Here is a 20,425-nt window from a genome sequence, read left to right on the forward strand (position 1 = left end):
CCTGTGAGATATCACTATCGGTCTTGGTAGGTATGAAGCTGTCAATACCAAACAGTGCGTAGAGATATAGAATGCTTTTTCGCCTTTGCAATAGGATTATCTTTGTCCCTCAATCTCAAGTGACGCACTAGGAATGCTGGTCTTTTACAGCCTGCTTTCATTTGGTTGGATTTCCCTGTCTTCTCCCTGTGTACTGAGGCCAATTCACCAGATATGGGTACTGTGGTAGACTGGGGTCAGGGAGGTTGATGCCAATGATGCAAGGAAATACCATAGAAACTTCTGGAGATGCCCATACCAAGCAGGTTGATACAGATATGGTAACAATCAATACTGAAACCACAACATCCAAGGCTTAGAAACAGTAGGAGATTATCAGATGGGGGGAAAGCCAGGAGTAAAAGGCATACTCCGGGCATAATCACGCTGAAGATTTTCAGACGATGTCATGCTCATCCAGGACTTATCCCTTGAAGATCCAAGAATGCTGCAGCAACAAATCATTCATGGGGATGTCCAAGGAATGGTTTGGTTGCAGGAGCATTCCTGGATCTCACAGGCTAAGTCCTGGATGAGCACAATGTGTCTGAAAACCTTCAGCATAATTGCACGATTATGCCAGGAGTATGCCTTTTACTTCCGGCTTTCATCTCTCATCAGATAATTTCCACAAATTGTCACTGAAAACAGCAGCTGAATTGAGGGGGCTTAATCCACTTCCTTAAGAGACTTCTCCCAGCAGTGGGCTTGATTCTTCAGCGCTTGAGCTGTAAAGGCCTCACAAGTGGCACACTTTTCTGCAAAGTGCCCTTTCCCCAAACAAAAAAAAAGGCACTCTTCAATGGGTGTCAGAAAGAAAGGTGTTTCAACTGCAGGTAGAAGAAAGTTTAAAGAGGGAAATAGAGTGTCTGTCTGTCTGTCTGTCTGTAAGCAGTAGAATACAAAATGGGAGATGAAGAAATCAAAGAAGTTAACAGAGCAGAAAGAGCAAAGGAGGAAACCACTCAGCAACAGAACACCCAACAAGAAGCAACTGGACTGGTGGACAGAGAGAAACTGAAGGGACATTAGGGGCTGAATCATACAGGCAGGAGAGAGTGGGGTTCCCACCAAGCTATTCAGTTCTAGAGCATTCTGAGTAGAGTTTTTGCGCAGTCACAAAACCCATTTGTGTGAGGCACAAATACCATAGAGAAGAAGGCTAAATAACTATCATTCCATTGTTCAAAACTAATTTGTCATTTGTCTTTGAATTCAGAAAAACTGAGTAGTGTTCTTCTGCATAATGAAAACCTTTGGAGATGGAACAATGGATCTTTCTTTTCACCATCAAGTGTCTTTGTCTCCTTGCATGCATCCAGAATTCTGCATGCAGTGGGATTCTGTGTGGATGCACATACATAAAACCACTGTCTCATGTGAGAGCAGTAGGACAAGGCACGCACCTTTGCTTGAATGAAAAAATCTGCCAGGCACAAAACAATAAAGTTAAACAACATCTTTTAGACTCATCAGGCATCAGAGCTTTCAAAAAGCAATGCCTACAGATATTCCATTAGGAAAATTTAATCATCCATACTTCTTATCACCATCCTCAATAGACAGAACCTTGAGGAAAGGTTACTATTCCAAAACTAATCCAAAAATCTGCAAATTGAGTGGTAAAATGAGAAATCAGGGACATGATCATGTTCAGGCACATACCCAGCTAATGCTCAGACTTGCTGTTTATAGTAAACTGAAGTTACAGTGTGTGACATGGAACGAGCAAAGGGAAATCAGTAGTAGAATTTTATTATCTAGGCACTTTATCAGTTTTTGTTAACCTGGAAACGTTTAACTTGGAGAGAAAGTGTCTATCATCTCCTAGGAATAATTTTATTAAATATTTCCATTAACAGGGGGGAAAGGGGGATTTTTTTTTTGTAATTTGATGGGATTCCAATTTTGAAGGGACTTTAACTCCCAGAAGGATTGATAAATTACACGCAGACTAACTTGCCGGCATCATAAATTGATGTGATATAAATAGAATGAAACCCAGCATTGCAAAATGTAAGCTAATGCATTTGGAAGAAATTTGCGAAGAAAACCCCCTGAAAGGTTCATCTTAGGGTCACCATAAGTCAAAATGACTTGGAGCCACAATAAAACATGTTTGTTCTCTGCTGTGGTGTTATCCTCTGGAAGCCACCCACACTGAAAGAAAATTCAGGGTGTTGAGATGAGGATAAGCAGGCCATGTAATGCAGCTGCAACAAGAAGAAATACATGCTCAGGTGTATTTGGTGGGCTATTTCTGGAATGTATCGAGTAAATGAAAGCCATTGGGTGACTTTGTGCAAGTCACACTCTCTCCACCTCCGAGGAAGGCAATGGCAGCCCCCTTCTGAACAAATCTTGCCAAGGAAGTCCTGTGATAGATTCTCCATAAACTGGAAAAGGCACACAACAATAGAGTAACTGTGGCATCTTTGCCTGAGGCACCAATGCATCTGTATTCTGCACATTATGGCCTGTTTTGGTCACCCCTATTCAAAAAGCAACTGTGGAAAGACAACCAACTGGAATAAGAAACTGGAATGGAATCTTATGTATAAAATACATGAACAATTTAGTTTAGAAAGGAGAAACATGGCACTGTATTAATGTATCAGTAGGGGTATAGTAGGATGCACATTTTGTATGCCCTGTATTTGTATGCAAAGGGAAGGGAGAATAAAAGAATCAAAGATGGGTAAAATATGTCTCTGAACAAATGACGTTCTTTATGGAGGATATTGATATGAAAACCAATAGTCAAAGCAGCTATCAACACATTGAGGCTAAAACCAACATTTCTAGCTACTGGACATAAAGCTTGCTGTGTATTTCCCAGCAAAAAGTGAGAAGTGACACTGACATCCCTTTGCATTTTGCCCAAATAAAAATGGGTTTTATCAAGTATCCGATGGATTGTGATACAAACTCAGTGCAAAAGTTCCTCTTTCAGGTCTTTGGGTATTGTCATGCTGTGAATGGTTAATAGCAAGTGACTTGAGTGGGGACTAGATTCCACTGACAACATCTCAAGGGGTTTCACAATTATCCTTGGACAGGAAGTGTGTTGGCAAATTCCTTATTAACATTCATGTGACTTTATCACTCCCCATCCTTGGTGATGATAATGACAGGGTTTTGATTAGGAAAGATGGAGACTCCTAATTCTACCAAATGAAAGGATTCAAGTGATTATTATGAACAGTTGGGGACTTAAATGAGAATTGCTTTAATGGTGAGAGAAACAGAAACAGGAAATTAGATGGATCAATAATGACTAGAGAACAGTAGAACTAAGATTAAATGTGTGAGGAGAAGTGGTTGTAAGAAAAATCAGAGCCAGATTCTGAATCCCTTTACTCCTGCACAAAGCCATTCAAACTGCTAATGTTTATGTGGCAGTAATTGGATATAAATAGATTTACATAGATCCAATATGCAGTGAATTAATAAAGATCTCTCCAACCATTTGCACTGAACATCAGTTCATAATTTCATAAAATCTCTGGGAGTCTGGGATGAGACAGGAAGATTCAAGGGATGAAAAGAGTGACTGCTTAAACTTAACTCACCTTGAATTCCATTGTGGGGAAATGGTGGGATATAAATCCTTGAAAAATAAATAAATAAATAAATGACCACAGGGAAGGAAGAAGGGATATGGCCATAGTGCTGATGCTCCTGCTGTACATCTGTCAATGTGGTTATAGCTTTACCAATTATTTTTAAGACACAAAAGAGTGTAAGAAAAGATAAGAGTGGATCACAAGCTCCCTGTCAAAACTAAGTTGCATTGTCTCCCTCCCCCACTAGATCCAGTACAGTACAATGGTCTGAATATTGGACAACAACTCTAGGATTCCAGGCTTCAGGTCCCCACACAACCATGGGAACCCAATGGGTGACCTTGGGCAAGTCACACTCTCTTAGCCTAAGAAGAAGTCAGTGACTGATGTCTGACTAAAACTTGCCAAGAAACCCCTATGACTGGGTCACCATAAGTTGAAGTTGATCTGAAGGCACACAATAACAGCAACAACCTACACTTAAAATCATTTAACTCCCTTTTCACTTGTTTATTTTAATTTCAGCTTTCTCCCCAAGGTACTTCTCCTCAATTTGGGGTGACTCTGCACAAAATAATTTCAGCTATGAACAATGAGCTTCTTTTCTTTTGGTCCCTTTACTGCATGATTTATTCTATTACTGCATCACCAGTTAGAGCAGTGGTTCCCAAACTTTGATCCTCCAGGTGTTTTAAACTTCAGTTCCCAGAAGTCCCAGTTAGCTTGGCCAACAGTAAAGAATTCTGAGAGATGAAGTCCAAAACATCTGGGGAACCAAAGTTTATGAACTATTGAGTTAGAGCATTGATGTCCTTTTGGAGAAGACTGAGACAAAGAAAGTATAAACAATTTGGTCTTCTCTCTGTCCCCTTATTTTACCATCTTCTCTAAACACTGTCCCTACAATTTCCTTCTTCTTCTTTTTGCCATGGGCATAACCCTCACAAAAAACATTTTATTTTCATTAACATCTCTTGTGAGCCTGAGCTCATTCTGAGCTTTAGCTTTTCTGACTTTACTTTTCTGTATTGTCTATTTGTTTCCTTGGTGGTTTCCTCCTTCTTCTATTTCTTATACATGCCATCTCAGTTCATCTTAAAGTTATTTATATGGCTGGTTTCTTTAGACATCTCCCACTCCCCCCCCCCATCTCACTTTTAAGAAACTTTCATGCATCATGAACTCCCCTTTGAGTGTTTCTGAATATGGGATCTCACCCGTATTTCTAAAAACTCTAGAGTGTGTGTCTGACTGTTTGATTCCCCCTTTCCTCTGTACAGTATAACAAATCCCATGAGGGCATAGTCACTCCCACCCAATGAACCCACAATTTCCCACCCCCCAATTACTAGTTCATCTCTGTTGATTAGAAATACAACAGAACTGATTCCCCCCCCTTTGCTTCTTCCAACTTTAGTATCATTAAATTGTCTGCAAGGTAAGTGAGGAATGTGTTGGACCTTGGCAGAGTGTAAAGTCCATTACAGTATTACTATAGCTCTCATTTTTGAATACTGATCATTTGTTTGGAAGGCATCATCCAACCCTTCAGGATGGTTAGGAGGCCTATAGTAGATGTCCACAATAAAGTCACTGTTGTTTCTCTCCTCTTTAATTTTTACCCAAAGGTTCTCAACTTGTTTCCCATGCTGTGTGTCATGGATCTACTCACAGGTATATGCATTCTTGACATATATTGCTATTCTTGCTCCTCCTCCCCGTTTGGTCTAATTTTTTGGAATATACTCTTCCATTACTATGTTCCAATAATGATACTCATTCTACCAGATTTCAGTGATGGTTATTAAACCATGGCCTGATTTAAATGGGCCTTTGTGCCGCCCCCATCATGTGCTAGGGGTTGGCCAAGGATGCAGTGTCCATATCAGCCTCACCCCTAGCACGTGACGGGGCATCAAAATGGCGATGCCCTGTACACACAGGCGCTGCCATTTTGACGTGACAGACGTGTAGCGTCCACACATCCCATCATGCTGGCAACGCCACGAGTGCGCCATTTGCAAGCGCAACGCAAAAAGAACCCGCTTTTTGCGGGTTCTTTTTCTGCTACCAGGAAGCCTCGCCATTTGGCAGCTGAGGCTTCCCGCCAGTGGAAATGGAGGTGGCAGCAGACCGCCCTTTTTGGGCAGTCTGTATCCCGTCCATATTTCCCTTCTTGTGTTGAGTTCATGGTTGTCACTGCCTCCCTAGCCAAGCCTCAGTCATGAAGTTGCCCTGAAATCAAGTGGCTCCACATGGCAAAAAGTTTCAGCTATGATGAGGCACCAAACCATGAGATCAACAGTGAGGGGGTCATTAAATCTACCTCTGTGGGCCCGTTTCAGTGAGGGTAAAACAGGACCTCCTGGGTTGGAGGAAGCAGGTTGATGTAGACGAGGCCTGCCTGTTTATGTTTCTCAGTGTAGGTATGACATGGATCTTAATTTTAGGCAGTTGCAGTTGAGAGGGCATCAGAGATGCCTAGGGCACATGAAGGCCATGGATGAAAGGTGGAAAAGAAGAAATATATATTGCAAAACTATGATACGGAGGCAGATTTTTTTCATGGGAGGTGACACTATGAATTAATGCACTAGGTGACACTAACCCTAGTGATGCCACTCTTCTGGAATACTATCTCCCTCTTACAGGTAACTCAGTTTAAAGCCCTTCTAATCATAATTATCCTCTTTTCCAGTGAATCATGTCATTTCATTATATGCCCAAAGTACAAGAGCCTCAGTTTACTCATCTTCACTTCTAGGGAAAGTTCAGGCTTGACTTGCTCTAAGACCCATTTCATGATCTCTTTAGCAATTCATGGCATCCATAGAACTCTTCTCAGCACTATACAGCAACACAGCTTCAAGAGAACAAAGAGGGGTACAATAGAAGCAGATGAGCTTGTGGTACTTAAGTTGATGGATGTGAATTTTAAAATACCAATATTTATTTTATTTTATTTTTGAAATGCTAGCATTTTGATCCTGGCTTCCAGCTCTGTATAATTCCATTAGAAGCCTAGGAAGTAGAGTGGCAGCATTGTATGGCTCAAAATAGTACAAGTGATGTTTACAACTGCACTCCTTCTTTCAGTATTTTAATTGCATTGGATAAATTATAGAAATTGGTGTTCAGGTAGAAGCCAGGGCAGGGCATGATAGATGACACTTTGTGATGCTTTTACTCAGGTGAAGTGGCTGGGAGATGAAAATTGTACTTACCAGAAAAGCTTTGAGGCCAAGAGGTCATGTTATATTTGGAAGGTCAATTCAAGGGAAAAACAATGAGGTTTCTGATCCTGTTCACCTTCTTGCTCCGGGGGCCACATATCAGGTCATGTCCACTCAAATACATCAGCTGTACAGTGAATATAATGTAGGCCTGTGGTTCTACATGTCAGAAGGCAGGAAAAGACCAGCAATGGGCTGAGTATGTTTTGTTGTGGGGGAAAGGAGGGAATTTGAAATAAAATAATATACAAATACTGTCACACAGAACAAGGTATTAATTCCCATTTACTGATACATTCTCTTCAGGCAAAAAAACTTAGACCAGGCTGTACCACTATAGAAGCATACTTCTTGGGAAATAACAAATTACTCTCAACTTTTACATTTTGCGCTAAAGTATGCTCCCACTGAGAGCTGTTGAGCAGAATGATGCAATTTAGTATTCTTTTTGAAAGACAACTAGAGCTTTAACCTAATTACAGATAACATTACAGGAACTGGAATCTTGTTGATGGCATACAGTTGGATATATCACGTGTGCTTGTGTCTTTCTTTCCTTCTTTCTTTCTTTCTTTTTCTGTTGTGGAAGGACATATTCAATATTTCTGTGTGCAGTTTTGAGGCACCAGAGAGCATTGCCATGGCCATTTACTGGCTAGGAAGGGTGAGAGATATCCAGGCAGTTCTGGCAACAATTCTGCTGCCAGAAGAAGAGAGCTGACGTCACTTTTCCAGCAATCTGCTCATAGGCAACAGGTCTTATATTCACCCATTGGAAGGTATTTAGGGTTCTTAAACTTAATGGGTGGAATCCTCTACAGCAATGCCTAGAGCTACACACTCATGGCTGTTACATATTCACAATCCCAACATATTCACAGTCCCGAAGTAGCCCTTGAGCCAGTGTGGTGTAGTGGTTTGAGTGTTGGACTATGACTCTGGAGACCAGGGTTCGACTTCCAGGAAACCACTGGATGATCTTGGGCAGGTCACACACTCTCAGCCTCAGGGGAAAGCAATGGCAAACCTCCTCTGAACAAATCTTGCCAAGAAAACCTCATGATAGGTTTGACATAGGCACACCAATTTCAATGTAGCTCCTAGTTTAGTATCTATATCAGGAACATGAAAGTCCCACAATCCACACTTACTGAATGGCATCTGCTGTGATCAATGGAGATCTGCTCCTCAGTTGATCGGGTGGCAGCTGACTCCTATTCTCACATCTCCCCTTCATGAGAGTGATCGCCAGCATGAGGGGAACTGCCACAGGGATCCTAATTCTATCTGTCACATTGGAAATTGTTCACAGAAAGGGGTGGAAATGGTGGTCAGTTGGTTTCTGAGCAACAAGGGAACAGACCTCCTTTAAACACAGCAGCTACTGCCCAGTAAGTGTTGGGTTGGGCTGGCATTTACTGCATGGCACCATAAACATGGTGCTTTATATGGACATAAATCCCACAGAGGATTCTGGCCTGTATCATTAACTTTCAGATCAAGTACTTCAAAAGATAATAGCACAACAATGTTATCATGATATGCAGACATCCTCAGGCGTTACCTCTAGTTATTTCCATAAGCTGATAATAACAACCAGTTTTAGAATGCACTTTGAATGTTGGCAGCATATGATTTAAAAACAAGGGAAGCCGTCTTCTGCTTAAACTGATTGGAAAGTGACAGGGAAGATATACTTGATTTGCAAATTCTTTTCAATTAAGCACCTCTGACACATCGAAGAGTTGATTGTCTGCCTCTCCCAACTCTTCCCATCTCCATCCAAAAAGTGTTGATCAAGGGTGGGCAATTACAGAGGGTCAAGGGGCCAATTTCCAGATTCCTGGGATCCTTCAGGACTGTCAAAAAATTGCAATGCAATGCAATAAAAATCTAGAAACAGCCAGTGTTTTTGGTTTGGAAACAAAAACAGTGCAATGAAGTTCTTCAACTTATTTTAAAAGGTGAATAGCTGCTCCTGGAGACTTCCAAAAGAGGCATCTCACTCTTTTTTGGCCAGATAAAGGGCCATCGCAAAAGACTGGAGGGATTAAGGGGTCCAAAACAAGCTTTACAGGCCACATACATCTCCAGGGCCACACTTTGCCCACCTCTGAGTTATAAATGATAAAGAAAAATCAAGGCTGTAATTTTAAACCATTTATCTGGGGTCATTTCATGAACTGAATGAGGGGTTACTCAGGAACAACTATATAAAGAATGGAAGTAAAAAGATAGAAATGTTTCTCTGAAGTGGAACCTTTCCCTTAAAATTGATAACAAATGCTGGAATTTATTGTTCATTTGAAAAAGGAAGGTTTCACATCTGTTACCAGGTTGGTATTTGATAATGGATGAAAATGCAGATAAAACACACTCTGTTTCTTAGCTAAAAATAGTCCCAATGGTACATACAGTGAAATTCATTTCAATCCTGTTAAGATGTCAACATAAAGAAATTTCCAGTAAATATGCGTAAACCTTGTGAACCTATAATTTTCACATTTTACCTAAATATTAACCCATAGTTTACAGATGTTTCAGTCCATGGTAGAAATGATAAGTAGCCAAAATGGCTTGTCTAGGCACTACCATAATAAGAGGTGAGTCAAAAGATCACAAGGCAAGAAGGAGGAGAAAGAATCCTGTTATTCCATTTGTTTTCATTAGAAGAAACTTCATGCCTTCATTATTCTTAATCATTCATTCTTCATTATTATATTTTCACCAAAGCCTTCTGAACAAATTTAGCACCCAGGAGAGGTCTTCTAGTAGTTAGGTAACTGGCTCAAGAATAGGAGGAAAATGAGTAAATGGGCAGTTCTTGTAATAAAGGGATGTAGTAAAGAGATGTACTTCTGATGTACCCAGATGCACTGGTCCAGCCCACAGCAGGGTTGCTACACAAGTATAACAACAACAATAATAATAAGATTTATTTATATTCCGCCTTTTTCTTGCGGAATCAAGGCGGATTACAAAACAAAGGCATCAAAAATACAAAATACACCAACCATCAAAACATCACAGCAATATTATAACAATAAAGTATTTATACAAAAAATAAAAAAGAATGCATAGCACAATACATAACATAATAATGGAGGCATAACATAGCATAATAATTTAAATGGCAATCCCCAGCACTTCCATGGCAGCAGAATAACTATGAATATCAAATTACATATGTTAAAACAACCTCACATGACATAATAATCAAATATAACATAACATAATAGGCAATATAACACCATGTTCCACTTTAATTGTAATGGCTGTATCCCGTGCAATCCAAGGTTTTGTATCCTGGTGAGGAACTGGAGCTCTTTGGATGAAGATTTTACATACCACTTCCTAAAACTGCAAATCCCCAGGCTGGAACCACACCAGTTAAAGTGGAATCATAGTGCTTGTGTGAAAAGCCCCCTGGTTTGAATATACATCTGAAAATGTTTCCTCATCAGGCTCAGGTTTATGTATATTTTACTGTCTTTTGGACTTGAACATATATGAGGATTGACTACATCACGATCATTTTGTGAGGTTTCATAAAAGAAGAGGAGGAGGTGTGGGATTGAATGCATTGGCAGGGAGCAGCTGTAGATTACGTTATCCATTGTCTGGTTGTGGCCGCAAATGCAATTACAGACCTTGCGGTTCCCCTGGGTGCCCTTCCCCTTTTTGTGCTGTGGCTTGGAAGATCAATGCACAAGTTGTAGACAGCACATTTATATCCTCCTGACCTTTGGAAAGAAACCTTTACCTGCTGTGCTTGTTGCTATTTACAACTGCATTTCTTTAAGTGGAGAACCATCCAATCAATAAGGCTGCACAGTAGGATGAGAAAGGCACTATTTATTCTCTGCTGGAGAAGAGCTGTCTGACTTGTGGCATCCTGGTTGATGCATGTTGTTTTTGCTGTAGTAAGTAGAGGGCCTAAATAACCTAAAGGCACTAGATCCTGTCTGATCTTGGAAGCTAAGCAGGATCAGTACGCAGATGAAAGAATGTCACAGGTGCAGTGGGCTATATTTTAGAGCAGGGGTAGGCAACCTTTTTGAGCCGGGGGCTGGGTTGGTGTCCCCCAGACAATGGGGGGGGGGCAAAAAATAAATAATTAAATAATTTAGGATACCATTTTCAAATGTAGGACACATTTTTAAAAAAATGGAGGACATGCGAAAAAATTTGATTTTTTAAAAAATGTTTAATATAAATGCATGTTTCTTAAGCATGATCAAAATGGAGGACATTTGGGCATTATTCCTAGACAGATGGCAGAAATGGACTTCCCTTTCGGGCCAACCCCCCCCTTCCCACATTCCGAACAGCACATTTGGGCATTGAACATGGCTTTACTTAAGATGGCCTCTTGCATATTTCAGAGGCTTATTGCATAACCAAACTCTTTGGGTTTCACACTGAACATGGGTTCACATGGCTATGCATATTGAACATGTCAAGGTGGTCTAATAAGTGATTTGCCCTTGGGTTCAAATGTACTTCCCAGAAGTGTGTACTTGGTCAAGGGACTGTGGTTTTTCTTCACTGTGCATGAGTTTGTAAAAATCACAGCAACTTACATTGGCCATGCCTCTGAAGCTGGCTCATATCACCATCACCATCACCATCACCATCACCATCATCATTGTTAAAACAAAGCAGACCTGTAAAAATGGAATGGAAATTCTCCTCCTCCTCCTGCTCCTGTTCTTCTTCTTCCTCCTCCTCCTCCTGCTCCTTCCTTCCTCCATCCTCCTCTTCCTCTTCCTTCCTTCCTTCCTCCCTCCTCCTCCTCCTCTGTCCTTCCTCCCTCCTCCTCCTCCTCCTCCTCCCCACGCGCTTCCGCGAAAGGCCAATGGCCTCTCACACAAGCACATGGGGCCTTTGCCCCCACTTGCCCGCTGCCAAAGGCCCCGCACGCTTGTGCAAGAGGCCAATGGCCCAGCGTGCCTGCGTGACAGGCCAAAGGCCCCACGGGGCCTTTGGTGACGGGCAAGGCGGCGGCAATCGGCAGCAGGACCAAGCTGGGGCCGGTCCCAACGGCTCGGCGGGCTGCACGTGGCCCACGGGCCATAGGTTGCCGACCCCTGTTTTAGAGAAAGGAATTGGCAAAACCACCTCTGAATAGTCCTTGCCTAAGAAAATTCATATGGTCACCATAAGTTGACAGGTGACTTGAAGCTACATACACACATACAAAAGGACACAAGAGACACTCTGCTGGGATCAGATCAAGAATCCATTTAAGCTCCTAACTACAAAATTAGAGCATTGAAACCTAAATAAAAGCTATGACCACCCCACCATACACACTGAAATTTACCTTCAGCCTCTACATTTCTAATACTGCAGTAACTTTTAATTTGTTTATTCATTTAGAAATATCATTTAGATGTCCAAAGAAAGGGGATGGACAGTGTTACCAAGAAGATGTGAACACAGCAAACATGCAAGTTCTAGGCCTCTTCCAGCCTGATTTAAAGAAGCTTGAATTCTTGCAATACAGGTCTTTTGATTTTGCCAGGTTTTGCTATTTGTTTTTCTTCTCTGTCCACTCACTCATCATAGAGCTAGAAAGGACTACAAGGGCCACTTAGTCCAACCTCCTTTGGGGGGATGTTTGTGGCAATTTCTTGGATCTGCAATAAGGTTTTTCCGAACTGATTGACTGATGGATGGATGGATGATGCTATGGTTTGGTAGTCAAATATTGTCCTCTCTAATTTTTAGAAAAATTCTTAGAGTTATAGTAATATAGTGCAAAACTGCCATGGCCCTGATCCTCTCATTCACTATTATTTAAAAGAAATAAATAAAAAGGAGGAAAAGAAGGAGAACCAGGGACTTGTTTGTTCTGACATGTCTTTGAATTAAAAAGAAACCGACCTGAGGGTGGGAATAAAAGCTCATGCCATGAATTCCCAGGGAAAAAACACTGGCACGTTTGAAACTTCATTTAGATATATACCCCCCCCACACACACACACACCAAAAAGCAACCATCAGTACTGCAAAACTCCCAACACATTTCCCACATCTGGAGAGAAATAAAAGGCTGGCAATCCTCCAGGTCAACCCAAGGTAGTTGTTTTTTGTTACAGTTCTTCTGATCACTAGCCAGTGTTGTGAAGTGGCTAAGACTAGAACAGAAAAAGATGGAAATCCAAATCCCCATTCTGCCATGAAGCTTGGTAGCTGGCCTTTGTCCAGTCACACACTCTTTTTACTTAACCCACCTCACAGGGAAGTTTTCAGAGGGGAAACTGGGTGGAGGAGTACCTTGTACCTGCCCAGAGTTCTCAAGGGAAATGTGGGATCTAAATGGAAAGCCACGGTTTCCTTGCTGCAGTGACTTTTCACTGATTCAGATCACAACCATTCTAGACCCTCACTGTGTTCAAAATTGCTGTGGTCAATTGTCATCATGTAGCAAGCCAAAGTGAGTCTTTCTGTACTTAGCTGGACTGGTCCACAACTAGGCCATGCTTGGGCCCTTACCAGCTTTGGTGCCAACCTACCTACCTACCTACCTACCTACTTACTTACCTACCTACCTACCTTGTTGTTGTTGCCAAGAATTTTCTGACTAAGGTGAACCTATTATGGGGTTTTCTTGGCACTATTTGGTCAGAGGGTTTTGCCATTGTCTCCCTCTGAGGCTGAAAGTGTGTGATTTGTCCAAGATCACCCAGGCGGTGTCATGAGGAAATCACGAAAAAGGAATTCAAAGAAATAGCAGGCATGTGTAGGGGTAAAGTCAGAAAAGCTAAAGCGCAGAATGAACTCAGGCTTGCTAGAGAGGTTAAAGACAACAAAAAGGGCTTTTTTGGATATGCCCGCAGCAAAAGTAAGAAGAAGAAAATGGTAGGGCCACTGCGTTGAGAGGATGGCAAAATGTTAACAGGGGACAGAGAAAAGGCAGAATTACTCAACACTTTCTTTGCCTCAGTCTTCTCAGAAAAGGAAAAGGGTGCTCAACCTGAGGATAATGGAGCAGAGGACAGAATAGGGGAATTTCAGCACAGAATAAGTAAAGAGATAGTAGAGGAACACTTGTTAATCTAAATGAATTTAAGTCTCCGGGACCAGATGAACTCCATCCAAGGGTATTAAAAGAACTGGCAAATGTAATATCGGAGCCATTGGTGATAATCTTTGAAAACTCCTGGAAAACAGGAGAGATCCCAGCAGACTGGCGGAGGGCAAACGTCCCCATCTTCAAAAAGGGGAAGAAAGAGGATCCCAACAATTATCATCCAGTTAGTCTGACATCAGTACTAGGAAAGATTCTGGAGCAGATCATTAAACAGAGAGTCTGTGAACATCTAGAAGGCAATGCCATAATCACAAAAAGTCAACATGGGTTTCAGAGAAACAAGTCATGCCAGACAAATCTGATCTCTTTCTTTGATAAAATTACCAGCTTGTTAGATGAAGGGAATGCTGTGGATATAGTATATCTTGATTTCAGTAAGGCCTTTGACAAGGTTTCCCATGACATACTTGCAAACAAGCTTGTAAAATGTGGGCTAGACAAAGGAACTGTTACATGGATCTGTAATTGGTTGACTGGCCGAACCCAAAGGGTGCTCAGCAATGGTTCTTTTTCAGCCTGGAGAGAAGTGACCAGTGGGGTCCCACAGGGCTCTGTCCTGAGCCCAGTGCTATTCAACATCTTTATCAATGACCGGGATGACAGAATTGGGAGCATACTTATCAAATTTGCAGATGATACCAAATTAGGGGGAATAGGACAGGATCAAGATTCAAAATGACCTGAATAGACTAGAAAGCTGGGCCAAAGCTAACAAAATGAAATTCAACACGGAGAAATATAAGGTATTGCACTTAGGGCGGAAAAATAAAATGCACAAATATAGCATGGGGGACACCTGGCTGAATGAAACTACATGTGAAAGGGATCTAGGAGTCCAAGTAGACCACAAGTTGACATGAGTGAACAGTGTGATGCGGCAGCTAAAAAGGCCAATGCAATTTTAGGCTGCATCAATAAAAGTATAGTGTCTAGATCAAGAGAAGTAATAGTGCCACTGTATTCTGCTTTGGTCAGGCCCCACCTAGAATATTGTGTCCAGTTCTGGGCGCCACAATTCAGGAAGGACATTGAGAAACTGGAGCGTGTCCAAAGGAGGGCGACAAAAATGGTGAAGGGTCTGGAAACCATGCCCTATGAGGAACGACTTAGGGAGCTGGGGATGTTTAGCCTGGAGAAAAGAAGGTTAAGAGGTGATATGATAGCGCTATTTAAATATTTGAAGGGATGTCATATTGAGGAGGGAACAAGCTTGTTTTCTTCTGCTCCAGAGAACAGAACCCGGAACAATGGATGCAAGCTACAGGAAAAGAGATTCCACCTCACCATTAGGAGGAACTTCCTGACAGTAAGGCCTGTTCGACAGTGGAATGCACTCCCTCGGAGGGTGATAGAGTCTCCTTCCTTGGAGGTCTTTAAACAGAGGCTGGATGGCCATCTGTCAGGGATGCTTTGATTTGGATTTTCTGCATGGCAGGGGGTTGGACTGGATGGCCCTAGTGGTCTCTTCCAACTCTATGATTCTATGATTCTATGGCAAAGCTGGGATTTGAAGCCTATTCTCCAAAGTCATAATTCAGTGCCCAAACCACTATAACACACTGGCTAGCTACCTAACTATCTTTTCAATATTTCAATTGTACCCTCAGGTCAGTGTAGAAATAAAATCAATTTACACTATTTAAAACAGTTTTGAAAATTTTAAACATTAGACATTTCAAAACAGTGTTTCTCAAGTGGTCTAAGCATCTGTAATCAACATCTATCTACAAGGCATCAGCTGCCAACACAGCAGGTTTCTAGGTAAGAAAGAAATTGTTGTATCCAATAGTACTAATTTGGTACTGGTCCTTGGCACAGGCACACTGCAGGGAAAATCAGCTAGTCTGCCACATCAAACAGTCTGATAAACACTGGTTTAAACAGTCTAAAGCATATTAACTATTTTAAATATGTTAAAATAGTTTTAAACTATCAACAGATTTGGGAAGAACCATTAGACCCTCAAGGGAATGAATAAAAAGCAATGTTTTAATTTGGTGCCAGAATAAAACTAGTGTCAATGCCAATTGGGCGCTAAAGGGGAGGGCATTGTACAACCAGGACACCACATCTTCTCACAGTGTTTTGTTCCCACTGGTGGGAAATGGAGTGGGCCCCTCCAGCAGATCTGGCAAAATGTGCCTGAACTTATGTTCCACTTACGTGACCTGAGAAGTCTGAGATCGCCTTCACATCATGATGAGGCAGCAGAACAGGACTTGGTAGAAAATGCATGTAGTAAGTAATAATATTCTGAGGTTAAGACTTTTCCTGTGTGTTCATTTCAGGTTTATTGCTATTTCTGTTAGCGGTTTTCTATTTCTGAGGTGTAAATCACCACTATGATGTGCTAACAACATGGAAAAGTAAGTGTGGCCGGGACGTGAGTGGTGGATTCTTATCATCCTCTTGAATTACAGTAGCAATGTATTTTGCACTAAGCTGAAAAAAATTAAGATGATATTTCAACACTGTATAGTGCATTTGTTTAAAATGTTGTCATATTTCTACTATATAGACAGGTGTGCATTTTGTTGTACTGTTCCTCCAAGTCATCTTTGACTTATGGTAACCCTAAAGCAAAACTATCACAGGGTTTTCTTGGCAGGTTTCTCCAGAGAAGGGGTTGCCATTGCTATCCTCTGAGGCTGAGACAGTGTGTCTTGCCCAAGGTCACCCAATGGGTTTTTATGCTAGAGCAGGGAATTGAACTGTGATAGAGAACACAAATTTACTCAGAGTGAAACACCTCTCACTTCAATGAGGCTTACAACCAAGTAAGTGGGTATCGAATTGAAGACCAATATTTGATATTTCATTTCTCTAAAAGTTAAATGTCTCTTGTTTTGTTGTTGGTATTTAGCAACTATTAATATGGGCAGATTAATAATTCCCTACAGGGATGCACTCCATGTTTTCTCTGGAGTTTAATGAATGGTTTATATATCCCACTTCTGGAATTTTTAGCTCAGTTGGTTTATATCTGTACACGTCTCTCAATTAGTTTGATCTCATTCTTACCTTGTTGGTGGCATTGGGATGGGGTGGGGGCAAACTGGAGATGATGAGAAAGGTGAAAGTAAGAATAACCAGCTGGTAGAGATCAGGCTGCTATGAAAAGCATGGGAGTAAGTCCTAGGAAAAGCGGACAACTGTAAGATAGTCACACCCTGTGCCTTATTAATCCATTATAATGCCACTTTTGTCCTTTTCCTGTCCATTATCAGTCCTTCTGAGCTGACTCACAGCTGATAATCACACCGCTCTTGGTGTCACAACCTACTTGTTGCTGATGAGAATAATGGAAACTGGCCTTTTTATCTAACAGACATCATTTAGTTCAGCAACATCAGAAACCCTATTTTGGATATGACGGACTTTAAGTTTTTAAGCCTGGTTAATATTTATGGGCACTCTGGAAAATTTACCACTTAAGTCTCCTTTGCATTCCCTGGCAACCTCTGCCCTCTTTCTCCCTAGCATGTAGCAAATATAATTCTCACAAGTTAATTATCTGATGTGCAGTAACCAAATGAGTTTTCATGCCTTCCTGTACCACAATGTATTTCTTCAAGATTAGCACATCTGATTGGAACTGATATGATTGCAGGTTCTGGTTTTGGCTGATTGTGTGCTTGCTTAAACTGAATTTATAATATGACAGAAAAAGCCCGCTTAGTTTCTTCCTTCTTTTTTCACATGCACATCATACACAAAAACTTCCTTAGCCATTGTTAAAATGTCCACAACACACAACTATGTTTCTTCTCAAATGCAAGTTCGAAGATATTTTGCTGTGTAAGTCAGAAGCCAAGATGGCACTCTTTGCATTCCATACTCAGGAGTTATATGGCAATTGTACTGGAATTTTCACAACGGAAAAAGGTGTATTCGTATCTGCTGGTCCAGGATCCCCTGTGAGATCCATTCGTGGATGCTCAAATCCCATTAAATAAAATGGCATTAAGTAAAATAGTGTCACTTATATAAAGTGGCAAAATCAAGGTTTACGTTTTGGAATTTATATATATTTTTAGATTTGTTCAAACGGTGATTGGATGAATCTGTGGATAAAGAATTGATGGATACAGGGAGCTGACTGTACTGAGTTTAGGAAAGCCTGGAAAAAAAACCTCAAATCAATTAATACAAAACTGTGTGTGTGTGTGTGTGTGTGTATGTGTTTGCATGTGTGCATGAATGCACCGAACATGTTTAACAATAAATAGAAGTCTTGGTGGCACAGTGGTTAAAATGCCAAAACATTGTGAGTTCAGTCCTGCAGGACTCCAGGTTGACTCAGCCTTCCATAGGTCAGCAAAATGAGTATCCAGCTTGTTGGGGGCAGTTGGCTAACACATTGTAAAGTGCTTAGAGAAAAGCGGTATAAAAATGTAAGTGTCATTGCTATTGCTAAATATAGGTGTGTTTTTTAAAAATTCTAAATTGAAATGCCTTTATCAGATCTGCTCAAAATTGCAGCTTTGTATTAAAACCACTGCATGAATTTTGTGTTCATATCTACCCACTCTGCCCAATTCACATTGTAGATCACGTCAAATCCAGTCTTCTCCATAACTTGACACACATTTGGTTACCAGGAAAGGAAAGGAAAGGAAAGGAAAGGAAAGGAAAGGGAGAGGGGAAGGGAAGGGCTAGTAAAATAAATAAATAAATAAATAAATAAATAAATAATAGGATTTATTTATATACCGCCCAATCACTGGGAATCCGAGCGGTTTACAACAGAGGGGATAACAGATGATTCCCTGCCCTCAGGCTTACAATCTAAAAGACATGACACAAAAGGAGAAGGGAATGGTGGGGGGAAGGAGGGGATCAGGCCCAGCATTCTTCTCTCCCTCTGAGGCCTGGACCAAGGCAGATGGACTGGAGGGAGGGCTCTCTATCTTCAGGCTGGCCCTGATGGAGCTGAGCCAGCCTATTCTCTCCCTCACCAGCCAAAAGATGACAGTTATGGAGGGAGGATGCTCTATCTTCAGGCTGGCCCTGATGGAGCTGGGACAGCCTATTCTCTCCCTCATAGGTCGAAAGATGAAAAAAATGCTTTTTTAAATCTGTAAGACTCTTTTCCTCTTACATTTTCAGGTGTGTAGGTGTGCATGTGTCCGTGTGTTGTGTGTGTGTTGTGTATGTGTGTGTGACAGAGAGAGGGAGGGAGGGAGAGATTCACTCTGGAATGGGCCTGAAAAACAAGAGATGGCAGTGAGATACACTTGCTAACCACTCAAAAGTGCCATAAAAGTGCAATTGAATTTTAGCATGAAATATCATAGTGGAAAGGTAGCAGGGAAGGCAGATCATTAACTGATTTTTGTGTGTTAATAAAAAGAGTTCTCCCACAGGAGAACAACAGAAGGGTAACAGTGCCATGCAATAAGGCAGAGGCAATAGTGGACTAATATGTTGCTATGATGCTATAATGCCATGGTGCGGTAAGGTGCTTTAAGTAAACACAAAGACTCTTTTGAGTGTCTTTGAAACAAGAAATCAATTAAGCTTTGTAAACTGTAGCAACCTGTGGTTACTAACTGAGTTTGAGATTTGCACATAGCAGAGCTGCATTCTTGTCTCTTCCCTGGAAATGGACCACAAAAACTGGAGACTTAGGGCCAGAGAACTGTAGTCAATGCCCTGATCTATAATATCCATTAATTTGCCAAAATTATTCTCTAGCAAAGCTGCCTATCAAAGTAACCTTTACTTTAAGATTTTCTGTATATTATAGCAGCCCTTCTCCCAGTGACCTTTGGAAATCTCATCAAAGTTGAGTGGCTTCATTTATTCAATCAGTTGAACTGTTTTCTCAGCCAATATAATAGTAAGATAAAATCCAGAAAGAAAGAAAGAAAGAAAGAAAGAAAGAAAGAAGAAAAGAAGAAAAAACAGAGTAGTTTGATCTTTTGGGAAATTATCAAATTCTGGCAATTACAAAATATTTAAATAAAAAATATTCATATATATTTCCATCTGCACAAATAAACACTTTGCACAGAAAGAGGAGAGGGCAGCTTGGATTTAAATCACTAGATATCCCACTTTCTTCATTTTATGTTGATTTAAGGAAATTGGGTTATGTCAAACTACTGTAATCATCAACCTATAAACTGAAAAACCTTCATTAGCTGAAACATGGGCATGAATCACTTGCTATAATGTAACTCACCAAATGTGCCAGGCGCAGCTGGTTTGGGTTTTGTATTTGTATTAAACAACAGTCTTTCTAATCCTGATGTCTCTTGGAAGCAAATCTCCACATCAGAATGACAAGATGGCTGCCCTTAGGTCTGCCTCATGCCGTGTTGGCTCTCATGAACAGATGGTATCTCATATTTGTTCTGTTTGATGTTTAGCCCCTTCTTCCATCATGGCTACAAGTCAAAATATGAAGAGGAACCAGCTATTCTACTGCTTCGTTTGAATGGGCCTCATTTGGTTACACCACTGCCAAGTGAGGGCCAATATAT

Source organism: Sceloporus undulatus, chromosome 1 (genome assembly GCF_019175285.1).
Source record: "Sceloporus undulatus isolate JIND9_A2432 ecotype Alabama chromosome 1, SceUnd_v1.1, whole genome shotgun sequence".
In the NCBI taxonomy this organism is placed as follows: domain Eukaryota; kingdom Metazoa; phylum Chordata; class Lepidosauria; order Squamata; family Phrynosomatidae; genus Sceloporus; species Sceloporus undulatus.